Source organism: Macaca fascicularis, chromosome 6 (genome assembly GCF_037993035.2).
Source record: "Macaca fascicularis isolate 582-1 chromosome 6, T2T-MFA8v1.1".
NCBI classification, from domain to species: domain Eukaryota; kingdom Metazoa; phylum Chordata; class Mammalia; order Primates; family Cercopithecidae; genus Macaca; species Macaca fascicularis.
Genome location: NC_088380.1, coordinates 87,631,517 through 87,653,871, shown reverse-complemented (window position 1 = coordinate 87,653,871; position 22,355 = coordinate 87,631,517). Strand labels below are relative to the sequence as shown.

Here is a 22,355-nt window from a genome sequence, read left to right as displayed (position 1 = left end):
AACACTAATACTGAGCATGTAAAACAACTTCATCTATACTTGTTGTTCCCATGGAGTTTTGAAGCAGGAACCTGGCTTCCATTAAGTTGATCTAATAGAAAAAAAATCCTAGACAAAAACAATTATTTGGGAAACCACCACTTGAAGGAAGTATTAGGATACCATAGAAGATTCATCCACTTGAGTATTGCACTGACAGCTTTAAAAATCTTTTCTTTAAAAGATATATGAATTATTACTCCAATTAGCTCTTTGCAAGATATGTGACAATTGCAACAGTTCTCAGGACAATCAGCATGAATCAAGACAAGTTGTGAAATTCATATAGGAAGGTAAAATGCCTCAGTAGAGAAAAATGATGAATTTGTTACTTGGGGAGTTTTTCAGGTGTAATCCACAAATAGATTTAGGGCTGCTGTTGTGGAATGGAAGTTTCCTCTTTAGAAGCGTTTGGTTTTTGTATGGCAGGGAAACCCACACAGTGAAAGAAGGAGACCTGCCCATTAAGTTGTTTTTCACTAATATCACAAAATTATAACCTGTGTTGATTGGAGGTACTGTTTGGAATTAGCACATCAATCATATAAAATAAAGCAGATTATTTTAAGCTTTATTTCCAATAGATCGTTATCTATTAGGAAAAAAAATAAACCACTTTCTGTTAATAATTTCATTGGATCATCCTTGTGATTTAGAATGAATTGCATACTCATTCTAGTGAGAGAGTTAGCGAGAGACTGCCTAAAAGAGGTCCTTAAAGTAGAAGTTTAATCATGGACTTTTCTATTTTTTTTTCTTTTTTTTTTTTTCTTTTCCTTGAGATGAAGTCTCACTCTGTTACCCAGGCGGGAGTACAATGGCGAGATCTTGGCTCACTGCAACCACCACTCCCCAGGTTCAAGCGATTCTCCTGCCTCAGCCTCTCGAGTATCTGAGACTACAAGCAGGTGTCACCATGCCTGGCTAATTTTTGTATTTTTAGTAGGGACAGGGTTTCGCCATGTTGGCCAGGTTGGTCTCGAACTCCTGACCTCAGGTGATCCACCCGCCTCAGCCTCCCAAAGTACTGGGATTACAAGCCTGAGCCACCATGCCCGGCCTTCTTCTAAAGTCTTCTACCATGTTACAAGAAGTTTTAATGATTTTGGATGACTTGAGGATACTAGACAAGAACAAACTTTACAAGAGAAAACCAGCCAAGCTCTCTGAAATGGTCTGATGCTTACAGTTATATTGCCCTTGCTCCACATAATAACTCCTCCCACTGATAGAGGCATGGAAGGGGATAACTGGTATTAAGAGTTTTTAGCTATGCGTCCCAGAGATAGCCAGAATTTAAGTATCAAATGTTGCTGACTATTTTGAGAATCCATTGATTGTTTTACAGCTTAACAGGGGTGACACTTGAGATCAGGGTATTGCTATAAGGCCAGGAGACTATTTACAAAACAAAAAGAAAAATTCAGAGTGAAAATATCTTGGAAAACTTACTAAAGTTAAAGGACTGGTTCTCCATCTGTTCAAGACAACAGAAATTTTCCCTTCTGCCCAATCTAACATCCAAAAAGAACACAATTTACTCTATTGCTTACTAAATTCCAATTACTATAATATTCAATTAAATTAAATAATATTCAAATTATGTTTATGGTAAGTCTGGATTTCCCTAAGCCTTTCACCAAGTCTTATGGATAATCCGTGGTTTTGTCTTCATTCATACTCTGTGAATTTTTTTTCATTTTTACTCTGTTATTTTGAATTTGGGGGATCATCTCATTTGATCATTCATTTGTTCGTTTGTTTATTCAACAAAAATGTATTGAGCACTGGCTGTTTACCAGGCACTGTGCTAGTGCCATCTGCTCCCCCTCACTTTACACTGTGAAAGTCCATTCTAAAATAATCAGAAAGTCAAAACTGATGTCATAAACCTGAAATGTTACAAGGTCCCGAAGTGTACTTTGAGTAACAAAAATAACCAAAAAGTTCTCGCCTCATAGTTTTGGTATTAAGAAAATTTTGAGCATGCATTTTAAAAACTTATTTTCCCTTGTGTGCAAACGCTGAGCTGAGTGGATAAGAGCTTTGTTTCTTGGTTGTGTGGACACAGATGGGCCTGGAAAGGCAGCTCTGACACTCCAGAACCCCAGGAGGCCTAGGGTTCCAATAATATGTCTGCTTGGATGGACAGGAAACGCAAAAATGCATTTGCACAGAATTGTTGTCCACCAGTTTGAAACTAAAATTCAGATTAAGCAAGAACGATGTAGTGCTTACCATTTGCACCAGGCAGTCACCATGCTAGGTGTTGCATAGTAATTGGCTCAAGGACTTCACAAACCAGTGGAGGAGACAGATGGATACACATCATGAATCACTAGTAAAATTTGCCAAGTAGGTGAAATTTGCCTTCCTAATTTCCTGGCTCCCTTTCTTTGCGTTTACCCAGGCGTTCTAACCCCTCTATCTCATAAAGAGACTCCTGCTCTTTACCCCTGCATCCCAGAGGATCTGATAGTTCTCTGGTTTATTGATTTCTTGATTACACTTAATTGTGAATGAAGTTCACTCATGCATTACACTTAAGTGTGAATGAGTTTCACTCATGCATTTACATTTTAAGTCCTTTATTTCTTTAAAGTAAATGTTTTGTTTTCTGTAAAAAGAATTTAAACATCTGGGAGCCTTTCCATCCTTACACCAAAGGGTGTAATTAAGCCTGATTCAATCCCCCAAGGTCTTCAGCCTTTCAGTTATCCCCACTCCTTGTGTGAGAACAGACGGATTCCCTCAAGGCCTGTTTCCAGAAATTTGAAGGACCATGTTAACTACTGGCTCCTTTTAGCTGAGCCTGATCAACCTGTTCTTCCACCTCCCCTCTTCCCTTTGCCCCAAGGGGCTTCCAGCATCCATCTTGTGTTAACATTCCTGTTCACTCTGCCTTAACCTCTGCTCTAGATCCCCTCAGCCCTTCATGACAGTGCTTCAGCTGTGGCCCCTGGACAGGTAGTGCATCCATAACTTCTTAAGTTCTACAATTTTGAGCCCTTATGCCACCCCAAATATCCAGGTTTCATGGGAGGGAGCAGTGAGAATCCACATTCGTGGTCCAAGAATTCCTCAAAGTCGTGGAGATGAAAAAGGAATATGCATAGGAGAAGCAAAGGAATCAGTCATCATGTTGAAAATACGGGTCAAAGCCAACATCTTTTAAAAATATTTGCTCAGGTACCTAAGTACAGTAAAATTGTTTTTAGAGACATTTCAGCATTGATGCTGATCTTAGCTTCTGGAAAACTAACTACGAAAAAAAGAAAATAGTGAAAATCTGCTTTGGCTTTATAAAAGTGACATGAATCAGAGTCATTTGTTTAAATATCTTCTCATAAACATAACTTTATGTTTAATTAGCATACAGCATACTCACAGCCGTATTTTATTAAGTATTTCATTAATTCATGTAAGTTTTTTTTTTTAATTATACCCCATTAGATTATGCTACCATCGTTTGGTGCTGTTGTAAGATATTGTTCTGATCTTACAACCTAAGGATGTGCTTACAGCTTATTAAATTTCTAGGACTGATGACCCTGATTTACACAGGTGATTTCCTTCCCTGTCTTTCCAGCAGCCTAGAGGAGAGGGGTCATTAGCCTGCATTATTCACCTGGCTTGGAGATACAAATGCCTGACATCCTGTTGCCGCTGTTGGTGTCCAGCACAGTGCTGAATATGGGGCTTCAGGGGTGTCCTGACTTTCTATCCCAAGTGCCTGTATTTCAGATGCCTGAATACCTCCAAACCCAAGCCATTCCCCAGCTCTGTTTTTGTTTCCTTATGTCTTTTCTTACCCATCAATGTTGTTAAATTTATAAACTCTTTTAAGATGTAAATGATAATCACTACAGTATAAAATTAATCATGTAAATAAAATTAATTGTTAATTTCAGTACATCTCTAAATTTAAGGAAAGCAAGACTAGAGGTGAGAAACCCGTTTAGAGATCATTGAAACAGTGTAGGCATGATTGAATGAGGGTGCATTGACTGGATGTGGACGAGAAGTCTGAGATAGTGTGACAGTTTTAAGGATGGATGATTACATGAGGAGGGATGCAATTGACTAAGATTAGGAATAGAGAAGAATAGAAGTTTCTGGGAGAAATGATTAGTCTAATTCAGGAAGAAGTGACAACAGGACAGCCAAAAACTCATAGGAGTTGAATGTACATTTCTTAAGTACAGGGGAGAAGTCATGGCGGAAATGGAGATTTGGAAGACTCTGACATTAAAATGGTAGTTGCAAATCATCTGGAAGAGAACAGGGGATTGATCATCCCAGGGATATACTAAGGGAGAAGCAGTTAACCAAGAACTGAAACCCAGGGAAAAATTAGTAAGAATGAGTTTTGACATTATTTATGCATGAATTTAACTTTTTATTTTATTAACTATAAATGTCCCCTGAGTTGGATAACAGCAATGTTCATTAATCCTTATATCTCACAGTCCTAGTCAGTCCGCTGCATATAGAAGGTGCCAGACATGTTTGTTGAATTAAAGGAAATTAAAATGGTATTTCCGTGCCTTGATGCTCTAATGACAGATTTTCATAATGATAACCCTGGGTAAGACCCCAAAATGTCTAGATTACAGTTGTTCATTGCATTTTGTCCAATACCGAACTAACTTTAAATATATGTTGTTGCATTTTGTTGTTTAAAAATCAGTAATCAATGTGTGGTGTAGATGGTAATTCACCAGAGTACTTGATTAACCATAGCCCATGTTGTTTAGTTTACCATATAAATGAGTTTACCACAGAATGCAGACTAATTCAAGTCTATTTATAATTCTTTTTCTAGTTCCTTGATTCTGAAGACTTCTAAATCATAGGTCGAATTTGTAGTACATAATCCTGGATTTCTCTGGACTTCTTGACAACTTCCTTTTTTTTTTTTTCCCCAAATTCTCCTCCCTCCCCTTAATAGGAATGCTAGATAAAATACAAAAAATAATTCAATAATTGAATAACTTTAGTTTAAGTATGTCCCCAATATTTCACGGGACATACTTATACCAAAAAAATTCTGGTTTTTCTAAAGCTCAATTTTAACTGGATATTCTGTATTTTTTTTAACTAAACCTGGCAACCCTATCCCCTAATTGAAGTTACTATAACCAGAATATGACAAACAACAATTTTTTCATTAAATTTCTGAACACTCCTTCTACAGGTCAGTGAAAAAAGTTACAGATTTTATTTTACTAGTGAGATAGACATATTTAAAAGATCTAAATAAAATTGTTGAACTGAAATATATTAATCAAGATGCAAACTTACAGAGCATTTATAACTATGACATTATATACCCTATGCGCTAATAATTATCCTGAGAATGCCATCAATGTATATTCATGATCATGTTTTTTATTCTAGCTAAAGTATTTTAAAATAATGTACATATTAGAAAATTAAACTTTCTATATGCTCCAGTTTCAAGGCAGCAATAACGATAAAACAAAATAATCATTTTTAAATTAAGGACCACACACTCAGAAAAATATATGTATAATGTACAACAGGTATAAATTCTAACTGCAGAATACCTGAAAGGATCTTGACCCTTGTTAATTACATGTTATGTTGTGGTTGTGCTGCCACCTTGTGACACTTTGAGGTATTACCCAATGTAAAAGTCCAGCTTGACCATTTGGCCAATGTTAACATGATTCCTCATCCTCACATGATTAATATTTTCACTTTATCCAAATTGCTGTATAATTTAATACACAGAAAATAATTTCAAGAATGTAATGCAAATATTTTCTGAGTCTCTCTGCAAATTAGTATATCATTCTTGAGTCAATCACTAAATTATAATTTATTCAGTACTGTCTGAATTTATGTTTTATGGATAAATTTAGTTGTGTCTGTATGTATGTTCAGTTTCCTTGACGTTTCAATCTGAATTTCCCATAGCCTCATGAACTTAACATTTCTAGAACTGAACTCATTATTTTCCTTTGACCAAGCCTAGTTCGTGTCATCTCTCTTTATATATAAAGAAAATAAAATGTATTAGTCAAACCAGAACACTTTCAAGAGTCAAAGGGGATGGCTTACTAACCATGATAACAAAAGGCATAAACAAAGACTGTTCCAAGCAAACTGGTCACTTATGTATAATTTAAAAATATTTATAATAGCAATCACCCAAAGTAGAAAATTTGTTATTCTCAACTACGGGTCCAGGGCAGTGAACTGGAATCTTTACCTCAGATTTTCTTCATTCCTCCTATCTATTCATTCCCTTTCATCTTCACGTCTTTCTTTGTTGTCCATCATACTTGCCAGCATTTTCCATGTCCTTGTTCTGTTGTTTGAAAAGGGATCCAACAAACAAAATCTTTTTTTCATGATGAATCTAACTGCCCCCTTCCTCCACACTTGCTCCAATTTTCTGGGAACTGCTAAGAAAAGTAAATATCACCCTGCAGAATGGGACAACTTTAGAACTTTATGGTATTTGATGTCAGCCGGATCTTTCATGCTATATGGCAGTTCTACCATATTTCTTAAATGTCCATTGTTTCTTGAGCTCCCTATAGCAGATGTCCAAGCCTCTCTAATTCACAGTGAAAATAGAAGCCACCCTGCCATTGTCTTACCTAAAATTAGCTTCTGATCTGTACCCCCAAAATATTATCTCTTTTTTCCTTTCTGTTAGAATAATTTTTTTTCAAATCTCCTTAACCTCAAAGAGCCCAATGTGGATGTTGCCCCCGAGCTCTGGATCTCATTTCCTCCATTTTTCTTGGAGAAATCTCTATTTATTAGATCTATTCTCTCTTGTATTGTCAACTTCTCCCACTCTGGTAATTTTTCTTTTTTTCTTCTTTGAGATGGAATCTCACTCTGTCACCCAGACTGGAGTGCTATGGTGTGATCTCGGCTCATTGAAACCTCTGCCTCCTGGGCTCAAGCAGTTTTCCTGTCTCCCCCTGCAGAGTAGCTGGGACTACAGGCGCCTGCCACCACACCCAGCTAATTTCTCTATTTTTAGTAGAGACGGGGTTTTGCCATGTTGGTCAGGCTGGTCTCGAAATCCTGACCTCGGGTCATCCACCCGCCTCTGCTTCCCAAAATGCTGGGATTACAGACGTGAGGCACCACGCTCAGCCTGTTTTTCTTATTGGCATTTCATTATAGTCAAATCTTCTTTATCTTAAAAACATAAACCTTTTCTAATGTCACATACCTTCTATCAATCTTTCTCCTTTTCATGAGAGCCACTTGTTTTTCCTGAACTACCTGCGTTCACTGTCTGTCTCCTCACCCCCATCCTCTCCTCAGCTTACTGTCATGTGCTTTCTCCCACAGCTACTCCACTGAAATGCTCCTCAGTGGGGTCAACAATGATTTTTTTTTTCAGTGCTTTCTTAGTGGCATTTTAATACTGGTGACCATGTTCCCTTCACAACAATCTCTACCCTGGGCTTTGTGACGTCATTCTTTCCTAGATTTCAGGCTTCTTTGGTTACTCTATCTCAGTCTCCATTTCAGGCTTCTAAAGAGAAGTCTACCGGCCTCTTGGCTGATTGTATTCCAATGGCTTCTGCCCAAGATGCTTGTCCCCACCCCACATATTCTCCCTGTGCACTTCCATCTATGCCGATGCATCACACTGCACTCAGCTATGTGCTGGCAACATCCACATCTTTTGATCTATCCAGACTTTTCTCCTGAGTGTCTAAACCACCTCCACTAGCACATCTCACAAATGTGTCAAATTCCACAAGTCCATAAGGAACTCTTTTTCTTTCTCCTGAATTTGAACCACCCCAATTTTATCTAGTTTAGTAAATAGCACCATTTTCTCGGCACTCAGTTTTCAAAAACAGGGACATGGGAGTCATCCTATGGATTCTGTCTCATAAGTATCTCTCTCCATTAGCATAACTCTTGCCCTTCATTATTATCCTTTCTTACTGAATTGCTGCAAATCTCACCCATCAGTCTCTATGTCTCCCATCTTGTTACTTTCTAATTTATTCCCTCACACTTTAGCTAGAGTCACTGTTCTAAAATGTAAATATGAAAATATTTCCCCACTTAAAGTGCTTCAATGTCTTTTCATTGCTGTGACAATTAGGTCCAAATTACTTTAAGTGATTTACAAGGTTCTTAGTGACCTGGCTTGAGCTCTTAGCTGGAAAGCAGCCTCATCTAAAATTACCCAATACAGTATGTTCACTGTCTGGGCGATGGGATCAGTAGAAGCCCAAACCTCAGCATCATGCAGCATACCCTTGCAACAAACCTGCACATGCACTCCCTGAATCTAAAATAAAAATGGAAATTTTGTAAAATAATTAAATTAATTAAATAAAATTACCCAATATACTAGCTAACAGCATTCAATGACCAAAAAAAGCCAAGATAGCAAAACAGAAAATAGAAATAGACCAATAGGAGATGTAAATATTGGACTTTTCAGACATAGGCTTTATGTGATTAATATGTTTAAGAAATTAGATTATTTTTAGGAAAGCATTTTGACTTTTATTTACTGTGTAAAAAGAACATTTGCCCAATATGAAAATAAGTTAGGCAATACAGAAAAATACAAGCACACTACTTACATATTTAGTTAGTTGAATTCCAGATATCTCTGTGAGTTTAGAGAAATACATGGCTAGGAAGATAAACTGGACTGAGCACGGTGGCTCATGCCTGTAATCCCAGCACTTTGGGAGATCTGGGGTTCAAGACCAGCCTGAACAACATGATGGAACCCGTCTCTGCTAAAACTACAAAATAAAAATTATAGGGCACGGTGGCACATGCCTGTAGTCCCAGCTACTCAGGAGACTGAGGCAGGAGAATAGCTTGAATGTGGGAGGCAAAGGTTGCAGTGAGCTGAGATCATGCCATTGCACTCCAGCTTGGGTGACAGAGACTGTGTCAAAAAAAAAAGAAAGAAGGAAAGAAAGAAGGAAGGAAGGAAGGAAGGAAGGAAGGAAGGAAGGAAGGAAGGAAGGAAGGAAGGAAGGAAGGAAGGAAGGAAAGAAAAGACAAAGAAAGAGAAAGAAAGAAAGAAAGAAAGAAAGAAAGAAAGAAAGAAAGAAAGAAAGAAAGAAAAAGAAATAACTGATAATTTTATATATTTAATAGAAATGTTTTCATACTCCTCCTGCTGTTTCAAAGTATAAATATTTTTAATGTAACAGAAGGAAGAATATCTACTATGTAACTAGTAGATACTAGTTGAATACTTATTCTAATTTAGAATACTTTTTTTTAACTTATATTTTAGGTTCAGGGATACATGTAAAACTTTGTGATATAGGTACTCGTGTCGTGGGGGTTAGTTATACAGATTATTTCATCATCCAGATATTAAGCCTAGTACCTAATTGTTACTTTTTCTTCTCTTTTCCCTCTTCCCAACCTCCACCCTCAACTAGACCCCATTGTCTAATGTTCCCTTCTTATAGTTCATGAGTTCTCATCATTTAGCTCCTACTTATAAGTTAGAACATACAGTATTTGGTTTTCTTTTCCTGTGTTAATTTGCTAAGGATAATGGCCTCCAGCTCCATCCATATTCCAACAGAAGACATGATCTTTTTCTTTTTTATGGCTGCATAATATTCCATGGTGTATATGTATCCCATTTTCTTTATTTAATCTGTCATTAATGGGCATTTAGGTTGATTTCATGTCTTTGCTATTGTCAATAGAGCTGCAGTGAACATACGTGTGCATGTATCTTTATGGTAGAATGATTTATATTCCTCTGAGTATATACCCAGTACTGGGATTGCTGGGTGGAATGATAATTCTGGTTTAGCTCTCTGAGGAGTCATCATACTGCTTTCCACAATGTTTGAACTAACTTACACTCCCGCCAACAGTGTATAAGTGTTCCCTTTCCTCCACAACCACACCAGCATGTGTTACTTTCTGACTTCTTAATGATAGCCATTCTGATTGTGTGAGATGGTATCTCATTGTAGTTTTGATTTGCATTTCTGTAACAACCAGTGATATTGAGCTTTTTAACATATGTTTGTTGGCCCCATGTATGCCTTCTTTGGAAAAGTCTGTTCATGTCCTTTGCCCACTTTTAAATGGGATTGTTTGTTTTTCTCTTGTAAATTTGCTTAAGTTCTTACAGATGTACAGTTTGCAAACATTTCCTCCCATTCTGTAGGTTGTTTGCTCTGTTGACAGTTTATTTTTCTGTGCAGAAGCTCTTAAGTTTAAATGGATCCCATTTGTCAAATTTTGCTTTTGTTGTGATTGCTTTTGGTGTCTTTGTCATGATATCTTTGCCCGTTCCTGTTTCCAGGATGGTATTGCCTTGATTATCTTTCAAGGTTTTTACAGTTTTTAGTTTTACATTTAAGTCTTTAATTAATCTTGAGTTGATTTTTGTATATGGCTTAAGGAAGAGATCCAGCTTCAATCTTCTGCATATCACTAGCCAATTATCCCAGCACCACTTGTATAGGGAGTCTTTTACCCATTGCTTGTTTTTGTCAGCTTTGTCAAAGATCAGATGGTCTTAGGTGGGTGGTCTTGTTTGGGGACTTTCTATCCTGTTCCACTGGGTTATGTGCCTGTTTTTGTACCAATACTTTGCTGTTTTGGTTACTGTAGCCCTGTAGTGTAGTTTGAAGGTGGGTGATGTGATGCTTCCAGCTTTCTTGTTTTTCCTTAAGACTGCCTTAGCTATTTGGACTCTTTTTTGGTTCCATATGAATTTTAAAATAGTTTTTTCTAGTTCTGTGAAGAACGTCACTGGTAGTTTGATAGGAATAGCATTGAATCTGTACATTGCTTTGGGCACTAGGTCATTTTAATGATATTGATTCTTCCTATCCATAAGCATGGGGGGGATATTTTTCTATTTGTTTGTGTATTCTCTGATTTCTTTGAGCAGTGTCTTGTAATCCTCACTGTAGAAATCTTTAACCTCCCTGGTTAGTCATATTCCTAGGTACTTTATTCTTTTTGTGACAATTTTGAATGGGATTGTGTTTCTGATTTGGCTCTTGGCTTGGCTCCTGGTGGTGTATAGGAATGCTAGTGATTTTTGTATGTTTATTTTGTATCCTGAAACTTTGCTGAAGTTATCAGCTGAAGGAGTTTTTGAGCCAGGACTATAGGGTTTTCTAGATATAGAATGTCATCTGCAAACATAAATAATTTGACTTCCTCTCTTCCTATTTGAATTCCCCTTATTTCTTTCTCTTGCTTGATTGCTGTGGCTAGGACTTCCAACACTATGCTAAATAAAAGTGGTGAGAGAGGGCATCCTTGTTTCGTGCTGGTTTTTAAAGGGAATGCTTCCAGCTTTTGCCCATTCAGTATAATGTGGGCTGTAGGTTTGTCATAGATGGTTCTTAATATTTTGAGGTATGTTCCCTCAATACCTAGTTTATTGAGAGTTTTTAACATGAGGCGATGTGGAAATTTATTGAAAGGCTTTTCTGCATCTATTGAGATAATCATGTGGGTTTTGTCTTTAGTTCTGTTTATGTGATGAATCACATTTATTGATTTGTATATGTTGAACCAACCTTGAATCGTGGGGATAAAGCCTACTCTTGAACATGATGGATTAGCTTTTCATGTGCTGCTAGATTCCGTTTTCAAGTATTTTGTTAGGGATTTTTGCATCAATGTTCACCAAGGACATTGGCCTGAAGTTTTTTGACATTGCTGTGTCTGTCAGGTTTTGGTATCAGGATGATGCTGGCCTCATAGAATGAATTGGGGAGGAGTCCCTCCTTATCGATTTTTTGGAATGGTACAAGCTCTTTCTTGTACATCTGGTGGAATTTCGCTGTGAATGCATCTGGCTCTGGGTTTTTTTTTGTTTTTTTTTTTTTTTTTTTTTTGGGTTGGTAGGCTGTTTATTACTGATTCAATTTCAGAGCCTGTTTTTGGTCTTTTCAGGGAATCCGTTTCTTCCAGGTTTAGTCCTAGGAGGGTGCATGTTTCCAGAAATGTATCCATCTTTTCTAGGTTTTCTAGGTTGTGTGCATAGAGGTGTTCATAGTAGTTTCTGATGGTTGTTTTTATTAATATTTCTATGGAGCCAGTGGTAACATCCTCTTTGGCATTTCTAATTATGTTTATTTGGATATTCTCTCTTTTCTTCTTTATTAGCCTAGCTAGCAGTCTATCGTATTAATTTTTTCAAAAAATCAACTCCTAGATTTGTTGATCTTTTGAGTGTTTTTCTGTGTTTCAGTTTCCTTCAGTTTAGCTCTGATTTTGATTGTTTTTTGTCTTCTGCTAGCTTTGGGGTTGATTCATTCTTGCTTCCCTAATTCTTTCAGTTATGATGTTAGTCATTAATTTGAAATCTTTCTAACTTTTTGATGTGAGCAATTAGTACTATGACTTTCCCTCTTAACACTGCCTTAGCTGTGTCCCAGAAATTCTGGTATGTTATGTCTTTGTTCTCATCAGTTTCAAATAACTTCATGATTTTTGCCTTTTATGCATTATTTACCCAAAAGTCATTCAGAAGCATGTTGTTTAATTTCCATATAACTGCATGGTTTTGAGCAATTTGCTTTCTTTCTTTCTTTATTTCTTTTTTTTTTTTTTTTTTTTGCGGAGTTTCACTCTTGTCACCCAGGCTGGAGTGTAATGGCGCAATCTCGGCTCACTGCAATCTCCGCCTCCCAGGTTCAAGTGATTCTCCTGCCTCAGCCTCCCAAGTAGCTGGATTACAGGTGCGTGCCACCATGCCCAGCTAATTTTTGTATTTTTAGTAGAGACAGAGTTTTGTCATGTTGGCCAGGCTGGTCTCGAACTCCTGACCTCATGTAATCCACCTGCCTCCGCCTCCCAAAGTGCCAGGATGACAGACGTGAGCCACTGCGTCTGGCCAAGCAATTTTCTTAGTTTTGATTTCTTTATTTATTGCAGTATGGTCTGAGAGTGTGTTTGGTATGATTTTGGTTCTTTTGCATTTGCTGAGCATTGTTTTATATCTAATTATTGGCTGAGTTTTAGAATGTGCCATTCGTCGATGAGAAAAAAATGTATATTCTGTTGTTTCGGATGGACAGTTCTGTAGAGGTCTATCAGATCCATTCGGTCCAATGTTGAGTTCAGATCCTAAGTATCTTTGTTAATTTTCTGCCTTGACAATCTGTCTTAATACTGTCAGAGGAATGTTGAACTGTCCCATTTAATTACTGTGTTGGAGTCTTATGTCTCTTTGCAGGTCTCTAAGAATTTGCTTTATTAATCTGGGCGCTCCTATGTTGGGTGCATATATATTTAGGATAGTCAGCTCTTCTTGGTGAATTGAACACCTTATATTATGTAATGCCCTTCTTTGTTAGTTTCTGATCTTTGTTAGTTTAAAGTCTGTTTGTCTGAAATTAGGATTGCAACTCCTGCTTTTTTCTGTTTTCCATTTGCTTGGTAGATTTTCTTCCATCCCTTTATTTTGAGCCTATGAGTGTCCTTACATGTGAGATATCTCTCTTGAAGGCAGTATACTATTGGGTCTTGCTTTTTAATCTAGTTTGCCACTCTGTGCCTTTTAAGTGAGAAATTTATCCCATTTACATTCAAGGTTTGTATTGATTTATGTGGATTTGATCCTGTCATGTTGTTAGCTGGTTGTTACCCTGACTTGTTTGTGTGGTTGCTTTATAGCGTCACTTGCCTGTATATTTAAGTGTGCTGTTGTATTAGCTAGTAGCAGTCTTCCCTTGCCATATTTAGTGCTCCTTTCAAGATCTCTTGTAAGACAGATCTGGTGGCAACGAACTCCCTAAACATTTGCATATCTGAAAAGGATCTTATTTCTTCTTCACTTAGGAAGTTTAGTTCAGCTGGACATAAAATTCTTGCTTGAAGTGGGGGTGTGTGTGTGTGTGTGTGTGTTTTTTTTTTTTTTTTGAGACTGTTGAATATAGGCACCCCAATCTCTTCTGGCTTGTAAGGTTTCTGCTGAGAGGTCTGCTGTTAGTATGATGGGCTTCCCTTTTCTAGGTGACCTGCCGTTTCTTTCTAGTTGCCTTTAACACTCTTTTTTTTCATTTCCATCTTGGAAAATCTGATGATTATGTGTCTTTAGGATGTTCTTCTTGTGTAGAAACTTGCAGGGGTTCTCTGTATTTCCTGAAGTTAACTGTGGCCTCTCTGAGCCTTTCCCAAAACTTGCCAGAAAGGCCAACAGTCAACTTCAGGAAATACAGAGACCCCCCACCAGATTCTAGGATGATATCCTGAAATCTGCTTTCCAAGTTGTTGGCTTTCTCCCCGTCCCTTTCAGGAATGTCAATGATTTGTAGATTTAGTTCTTTTACGTAATCTCGTACTTCTTGGAGGTTTTGTTCATTCTTCTTCACTCTTTTTTCTTTGTAAGTCCTCATAAGTCTGACTGTCTTATTTCAGAGAGCCAGTGTTCAAGTTCTGAGAATCTTCCCTCAGCTTGGTCTATTATGCTGATAATACTTACGAAAAAATACAGATCACTTTACTAATTTGTATGTCATCCTTGTGCAGGGGCCATGCTAATCATTCCAATTTTAGTGTGTGTGCTACTTAAGCAAGCACAGAAATTAGATATTAAAATAGAGAATTTTTAAAAAGAACTGGAAACTACAAAAAAAATCATTCAAATTGGAAATTCTAGAATTAAAAACAATGTAATGACTAAAATTAAAAACTCAATACATGAGTTTAGGAAAGTTTAGAAACATTGAGGAGATGATTAGTAAACTGGAAAATAGGTCTGACAAAAATAACCAGGCTAAAATCGGAGAGAAAAATGAAACTTCCAGGAGCAGGGGCTAGTGGTAGTAACAGACATGTGAGATACAGAAACAGGCATCTCAGAAGGAGTAAACGCAAATGGGGCAGAAAAAATATTTTAGAAATAACGTCTGTGGCTGTCCAACAAGTCACAGATTCAAGAAGCACTACAATGCCCCAGTAGAATAAACACCAAAGCCCGGGCGCGGTGGCTCATGCCTGTAATCCCAGCACTTTGGGAGGCCGAGGCGGGGGGATCACAAGGTCAGGAGATCGAGACCATCCTGGCTAACAGGGTGAAACCCCATCTCTACTAAAAATACAAAAAATTAGCCGGGCGCGGTGGCAGGCGCCTGTGGTCCCAGCTACTGGGGAGGCTGAGGCAGGAGAATGGCGTGAACCCGGGAGGCGGAGCTTGCAGTGAGCCGAGATCCCGCCACTGCACTCCAGCCTGGGCGACAGGGCAAGACTCCGTCTCAAAAAAAAAAAAAAAAAAAAAAAGAAAAAAAGAAAATTAGCTAGTTGGAAAATTTCCTTTTCTTACCACTTTAAGAAATGCCAAAAATCAGTGGGCTGGGTAACCCTTACCTTCGTGGCCTGCTTTCTATGAAAGACCAAACTCTTCAAGCCTAGAGGGATTATCGGTGTGCCTCTCTCCCTGAAGAGGCTGCGCTGAGATAAATTTTAGTGGGGACTCAGTTCCTGCAATCTTTTGCAGATGCTGTACAATCTTATTGCTAACAAGACAAAATTCTGGAAGCAGTTTGAGATGTTCATATCCATCTTTATCACTATCTAGTGTTATTTTAAATTATAAAATGAAAAATGATGACTGAAAAGTTTATAATTTATGTAGGATATTTGACAATGTTATCTCTATTTTTTAAGCCGTGAAAGGCAGGCCTTGGCAACCAAAGTAAATGCCAAATTTATCACAAAGATTCAAATCATTAAAATCTCTCAGGATATCTGACTTCTCTTCCCAAACATTTATGCAGTTATACTGCTCTAATTCTGAGCCCATACACTTCTCTCAAGCAGGAATCCCTTATCATTTCATCCCTCCCACCTGAAACATGGCTCATGCTCTCATCATTAATGTAACACTTCCTTCAGGAAACCTTGTATTGTACCACTAGCTGCAATTAATCACCTCTTTCTCAGTTCTCTCTTAACATTTTATGTGTACCTCCCTTACTTCATATAGTTGTTTTTTTTTGTTTTTGTTTGTTTGTTTGTTTTGAGTTGAAGTCTCTCTCTGTCGCCCATGGTGTAGTGCAATGGAGCGATCTTGGCTTTATAACCTCCGTCTTCTGGGTTCAAGCAATTCTCCTGCCTCAGCCTCCCAAGCAGCTGGGACCACAACATCTGGCTAATTTTTGTATTTTTAGTAGAGACAGGGTTTCACCATGTTGGCCAGGCTAGTCTTGATCTCCTGACCTCAAGTGATCCTCCCGCCTCAGCCTCCCAAATTCCTGGGATTACAGACTTGAGCCACTGTGCCCAGCCTCATATAGTTTTTTATGTGTTGAATATAATCAATTGTTGAAATGTCTTTTAGTTATTAGTTTTCTTTTAGTTATTAGTTTACAGTGTCTTTGTTAATGGTTTGTTTTATCCATCTTTACATCCTTCAAAATTCTGAGCTGAAAGGTCAGATTTTAAATTATAGAGATCAAAGGACCAAATGTGTTCCAAACCACCTACTCTCAAGTCCCTTGTGTAATACGATAGACAGATGTTTGTTGATCTGCCTAAACACCTGCGGTGGCAGAAAGCACTGTGTATTTCACAGGGCAATTCATTTCACTTTTAGATGACTTATTAGGAAATTCTTCCTGACATTGTGCAAAATTTGATTTTTTAACTTCCACCCACTTGGTCTAATTTTGCCTTGTGAAGCTACACGAAATAAGTTTAATAGCTTTTCCATATTTGGGCCATTTATTTCTAAATGCAAAGGATTATGATTTTCCTGTAAAATTTTGTTATTTTGGTCACATCATTCCAAATTTTGCAGATGGTTCTATTCTAGCTCTCAAGTCACATTGCAATTAGTCTAGTATTAGCTTTACTACCCATATACAGGCTTTGAGCCTTGAAACTATAAGACTAAAAGGAAAACTTTTGCTTATATTAGTATCTCTTGAAAGTAAACCTCTTGACTGATAGTGTAACAGAATTAGAGAAATTAATAAGATAATGTCCTTGTCACTGGAAAGGTCTCCTTTTATTAAACTAATAGCTAGTGCACGAGAGAAATGCAAAATAAATGTTAATGCAGAGTTCAAAAACTTTATTTTGAAAATAGAAGGCATTAATCACCTGCACTATTTTACTGTGTCCTAATTTCATTTCATATGGTTACTATTTCAAATTAATTTTCAGAGAGCAGAATGAGAGGAGCTTTGTGCCATCATTCACTATCTGCATCCTTAAACTGATATATCACAGCAAAAATTGAAACCTAGCTTAGTCTAATAGTCTTTATGAATGGTAGTACATTAGTCGCCCAAAAGTAAAACAAAATAGTTTGAAGGGAGAGTTTGAGACATAAACATTTAAAGGAAAATACCAATTTACTGTAATTGGTATAAATCAAAATGTGACCTTAATTTATATTACTATATATTCTTGGCAAATTTTTCTCCTCCTTTGCAAAATTTTCTCCTTTCTCTATTCCTCCTTGCCTACACCAGGATGACAGTGTCCATCAGAGTAGATACGTGTAATTTTTGTTGCGGTGGAGGTGGTTTTTTTTTTTTTTTTTTTCTGAGATGGAGTCTCACCCTGTCACCCAGGCTGGAGTGCAGTGGCACAGTCATGACTCACTACAACCTCCACCTTTCCTCAGCCTCCCGAGTAGCTGGGACTACAGGCATGAGCCACCATACCTAGTTAATTTTTGTATTTTTAATAGAGACGGGTTTTCACCATGTTGGCCAGGATGGTGTTGATCTCTTGACCTCATGATCTGCCCACCTCGGCCTCCCACAGTGCTGGGCTTACAGGTGTGAAGGCATAGTTTTTAAATAAAACAATTGTTTCAGTTTGCCAGCAGGAAGCATTTCCGTACTCTGCTCTCAATGTTAAAGTAGAAGTGTAGCTTGCTTCATGCTCCTATTATTATCAATAGTGTAATTGGTTGTTAAGCTTATTTTCAGAAACTATGGAGCAGGATTGATTTAATATTCAATATATCAGAAATCAGGTATTTCTTTGTGTACACATTTCATTTATGTAGCAGAATGTTCCCATGAATCACAAATCTGAATTTTTGGCATATTGGTGAAGAGGACAGAAAAGTTAGATTTGAATGGGTGGTAAAACATTTTTTATCATCTGGGCTCTGATACACAATTGGAAAAACATGTACGCATACATAAAATGCCTCAGTATATTGACTGTGGAGTTTAGATCTTAACATAATTATACTCATGCTCTGGGGAACATTTACACCTTTTGATTAAAGATCTCTCAGTAGCAGAGCAGTTTTCTAACTAGCCCGCAGGATTTCTGCTAGAAGTAAAATAGTGGCATCCTGGGCCTTGGTGATTTACAATCTAAACTGTACACTTCTTTCTTAAGGACACCTTTGCTGGAAGGCATCATTCAGAGCAAGCAGCCACTATGTACATTGCCCTAATAAAGTAGAGTCACTGTATAGTTTTAACAAACATTTTGGACACATTTGAGAAAAATAGTCTCCTTCAATAGTTGTTTGATGGTAAAGTATACTGCATTTATTTATATACATATTTTACGTTTGGCTCTTTACATTCTCAAAGCCTCTTCATTTAATGTACTCTTTGTATGACAAAGTTCATTTTTTACTGCCTTAGCACTTTTTTTCATCAATGGTTAATAATTTATACACAACAGTGAATTTGATGTTTCATATCTTATATACTAAATGGGAATTTAAAACACATTTAATAAGTTTTTTAAAAATTTAAAATAGTATATTCTCTGCTAAAAATATTATATTTCTACTTAATTGAAAAATGCTGCTCTTTAAATAGAATTGAGTATCATGTATAAGATATTGTATTAGAAGAATTTTGGAGAAACCTTTTATATCCATGCTGATGAAGTTCAAATTCATTTCACTTATTTTAGAGATTGTACTGTGGAGTCAAGTAGACCTGAATTTAAATTCTAATTAAGATTTTTACTGTGTATCAGTTCTGCAAATTACTTAAGCCCTGAGTTTTATTATCCATTATAAAATAGAATTTTTGATAATATTTGCATCATAGTGTTTGTAGTCAAGATACTATATATGTAAAACCAAGATAATAGATGTAAAGCACCATAGAAAGTAATGAACAATTGGTAGCTATTTATATTATTTTCATAAACTACTACTAGGGGAACTATAGGTGGATTTCTTATAATAGTAATGGCAGAAGAATTCATTAAAGAAAACACTGATAGATTTAGTTCCATAAATGTTCATTAATTCTAGACATAAAAACTATAAATCAAAATAAAGGGAAATTTTTTAAACATATGCCACAGAAAAAGAAGCAGTATCTTTAATATGCAAAGAGTTTTTAAAAATCAATAGCAGATTTTTGACAGGAGTACCAAGAAAATTCAATGAGGAAAGTATACTGCTTACAAAGCAGAAAAAGAAAAGAAATAACATACAATGGAGTTCCAGTATGTCTGGCAGCAGACTTCTCAGTGGAAACCTGAGATGCTGGGATAAGTAGATAGCCACAGACATAGAATGAAGTTGGACCCTACCTCACATTATAAACAAAAATTCGGCCGCTTTGCAGACACTGCCGCCCAGGAAAGTCCCCTAATACTAGCCATGGTCAACCCTACCATGTTCAACATTGCCGTCGATGGCGAGCATTTGGGCCACGTCCCCTTCAAGCTGTTTGCAGACAAGGTTCCAAAGACAGCAGAAAATTTTCGTGCTCTGAGCACTGGAGAGAAAGGATTTGGTTATAAGGGTTCCTGCTTTCACAGAATTATTCCAGGGTTTATGTGTCAGGGTGGTGACTTCACACGCCATAAAGTCATCTATGGGGACTGGTGGCACTGGTGGCAAGTCCATCTATGGGGAGAAATTTGAAGATGAGAACTTCATCCTAAAGCATACAGGTCCTGGCATCTTGTCCACGGCAAATGCTGGACCCAACACAAATGGTTCCCAGTTTTTCATCTGCACTGCCAAGACTGAGTGGTTGGATGGCAAGCATGTGGTCTTTGGCAAAGTGAAAGAAGGCATGAATATTGTGGAGGCCACGGAGCGCTTTGGGTCCAGGAATGGCAAGACCAGCTAGAAGATCACCATTGCTGACTGTGGACGACTCGAATAAGTTTGACTTGTATTTTATCTTAACCACCAGACCATTCCTTCTGTAGCTCAGGAGAGCACCCCTCCAACCCATTTGCTCGCAGTATCCTACAATCTTTGTGCTCTTGCTGCAGTTCCCTTTGGGTTCCATGTTTTCCTTGTTCTCTCCCATGCCTAGCTGGATTGCAGAGTTAAGTTTATGATTATGAAATAAAAACTAAATAACAATTGAAAAAAAATAAATAAACAAAAATTCATTCAAAATAGATTGAAGACTAAATATAAAAACTAAAACAATAAAACTTTTGAAGACAACATAAGTGTAAATATTAATGACCTTTGATTAAGCAGTGGTTTCCTAGATATGACGCCAAAAGCCAAGCAACCAAAGTTATATTAATATATGAGGCCTCATTAGTACTTCAAAGGACAATATCAAGAAAATAAAAAGACATCCCAAAAGATTGGGAGAAAAATGTTTGCAAATCACATGCTAATATGTACCCAGAATATATAAAAAATTCTAATTCAACAATTAAAAATAAACAGCCCAATTGAAAAATGGACAAAAGATCAGAATAGATATTTCTTCCAAAGAGATGTACAAATGGCCAATTATCACATCAAAAGACAGTCAACATCATTAGTCATTAGGGAAATACTAACCATACCTCAAATGAGATATCACTTCATACCCACTGGGATGGCTATAATGAAAAAGGCAGACAATAATAAGTGTCAGTGAGGATGTGGAGAGTGGAAAAGTTGGAACCCTCATGCATGGTTGCAGGAACATAAAATAGTGCAGTGCTTTGGAAAACAGTTTGGCAGTTTCTCAAAGAGTTCAACATATAGTTACCGTATTCCATTGCTAGGTAGATAATGCCCAGAATTAAAAAGTATGTTCATACAAAAACTTGTGCATGGATATTAATAGCAGCATTATTCATTAAAGCCCAAAAGTGGATATAACCCAATTGTCCATCAACTGATGAATGGATAAATAAAATGTGGTACCTATATAGATGGAATGGAAGAGTATTCACTCATAAAAAGAATGAAGTACTGATACTTGCTACAGAATGAACATTGAAAACATTATGCTAAGTGAAAGAAGCCAGGCATAAAAGGACCGCAAATTATATGATTCAATTTACATCAATCAATACATCTGTCTCTATGAATTTGTCTATTCTAGATGATTTGTTGGATCATCTAGAATAGATTCATTGAATCATCTAGAATATTCATTGAATCATTAAATTTGTTTAAATCATTAAATTCATTGAATCATCTAGAATAGGCATCCATAGAGACAGAAAGTAGATTATTGGTTGCCAGGAGTCCTGCTAGGGGAGGGAATAGGCAATAACAGCTCATGGGTACACAGTTTATTTTAGGGGTGATGGAAATGTTCTGGAAACAGGTAGTGGTAATGGTTGCGCAACTTGAGGAATGTACTAAAAACCACTGCATTGTATGCTTAAAGAGTGCATTTTATGGCATACAAATTACATTAGTTTTTTAATGTTTCAAAACTCAATAGCAATTAATAGGCAACAGTTAAAATATGGCAATTCACAAAAGGAGAAATGTAAGTGACTGATGACCATGGACAAAATTTTTTTTATGTAATTTGTAATTAGAGCAAAGCAAATTAATACAAACATAAGCCTACCAAATTTTTGTCTATCAAATTTATATATTTAAATAAAATTATACATAGGCAAGAGTATTTTCTTTATTGAATCTATTGGTAGGAATGAAACTTGAGAACCTTTCTGAAGAGCAGTTTGGCCATATGAATGAAATTCTTTTTAAAATTTTGTATCTGGTCTTTTTGTATACCACATTGCAAATACCATACTCTCTTAATTACTGTAACTTTATTATAAGTCTTAAAGTCAAGTAGCACAACTCTTTGTGCTTTCAACTTTGTTCTTTCTTTTGTAAATTCCTTTTCTAAAACGTTTTGGCTATTCCAGGGAATTTACATTTATATATGAATGTTAAAATTACCTTGTACCTTTCTACCAAATGTGGGCTAAAATTTTGATTTGAATGCATTGAATTTATGGGTCAACTTGGGAAGACCGAATCTCTTAACGATATTGAGCCTGTTTCATGAAAATACCATATCTTGCCATTTATTTATGTCTCATTTAATTTATCTGAACATGCTTTGTAACTTTCAGAGTACAATTTGCATATTTGTTGGCTGCTTTTCCCTAAATATTTTTAT

The 22,355-nt window shown here is 36.8% G+C and overlaps 1 protein-coding gene and 1 pseudogene across 5 annotated transcripts in view; one reads left to right on the top strand and one right to left on the bottom strand.

The window, feature by feature from the left end:
• HAPLN1 (hyaluronan and proteoglycan link protein 1) overlaps positions 1–22,355 on the top strand; it is an 80,029-nt gene that overhangs the window by 3,183 nt on the left and 54,491 nt on the right. The window lies entirely within an intron of this gene.
• LOC123574219 (U6 spliceosomal RNA) lies at positions 14,506–14,601 on the bottom strand (annotated as a pseudogene).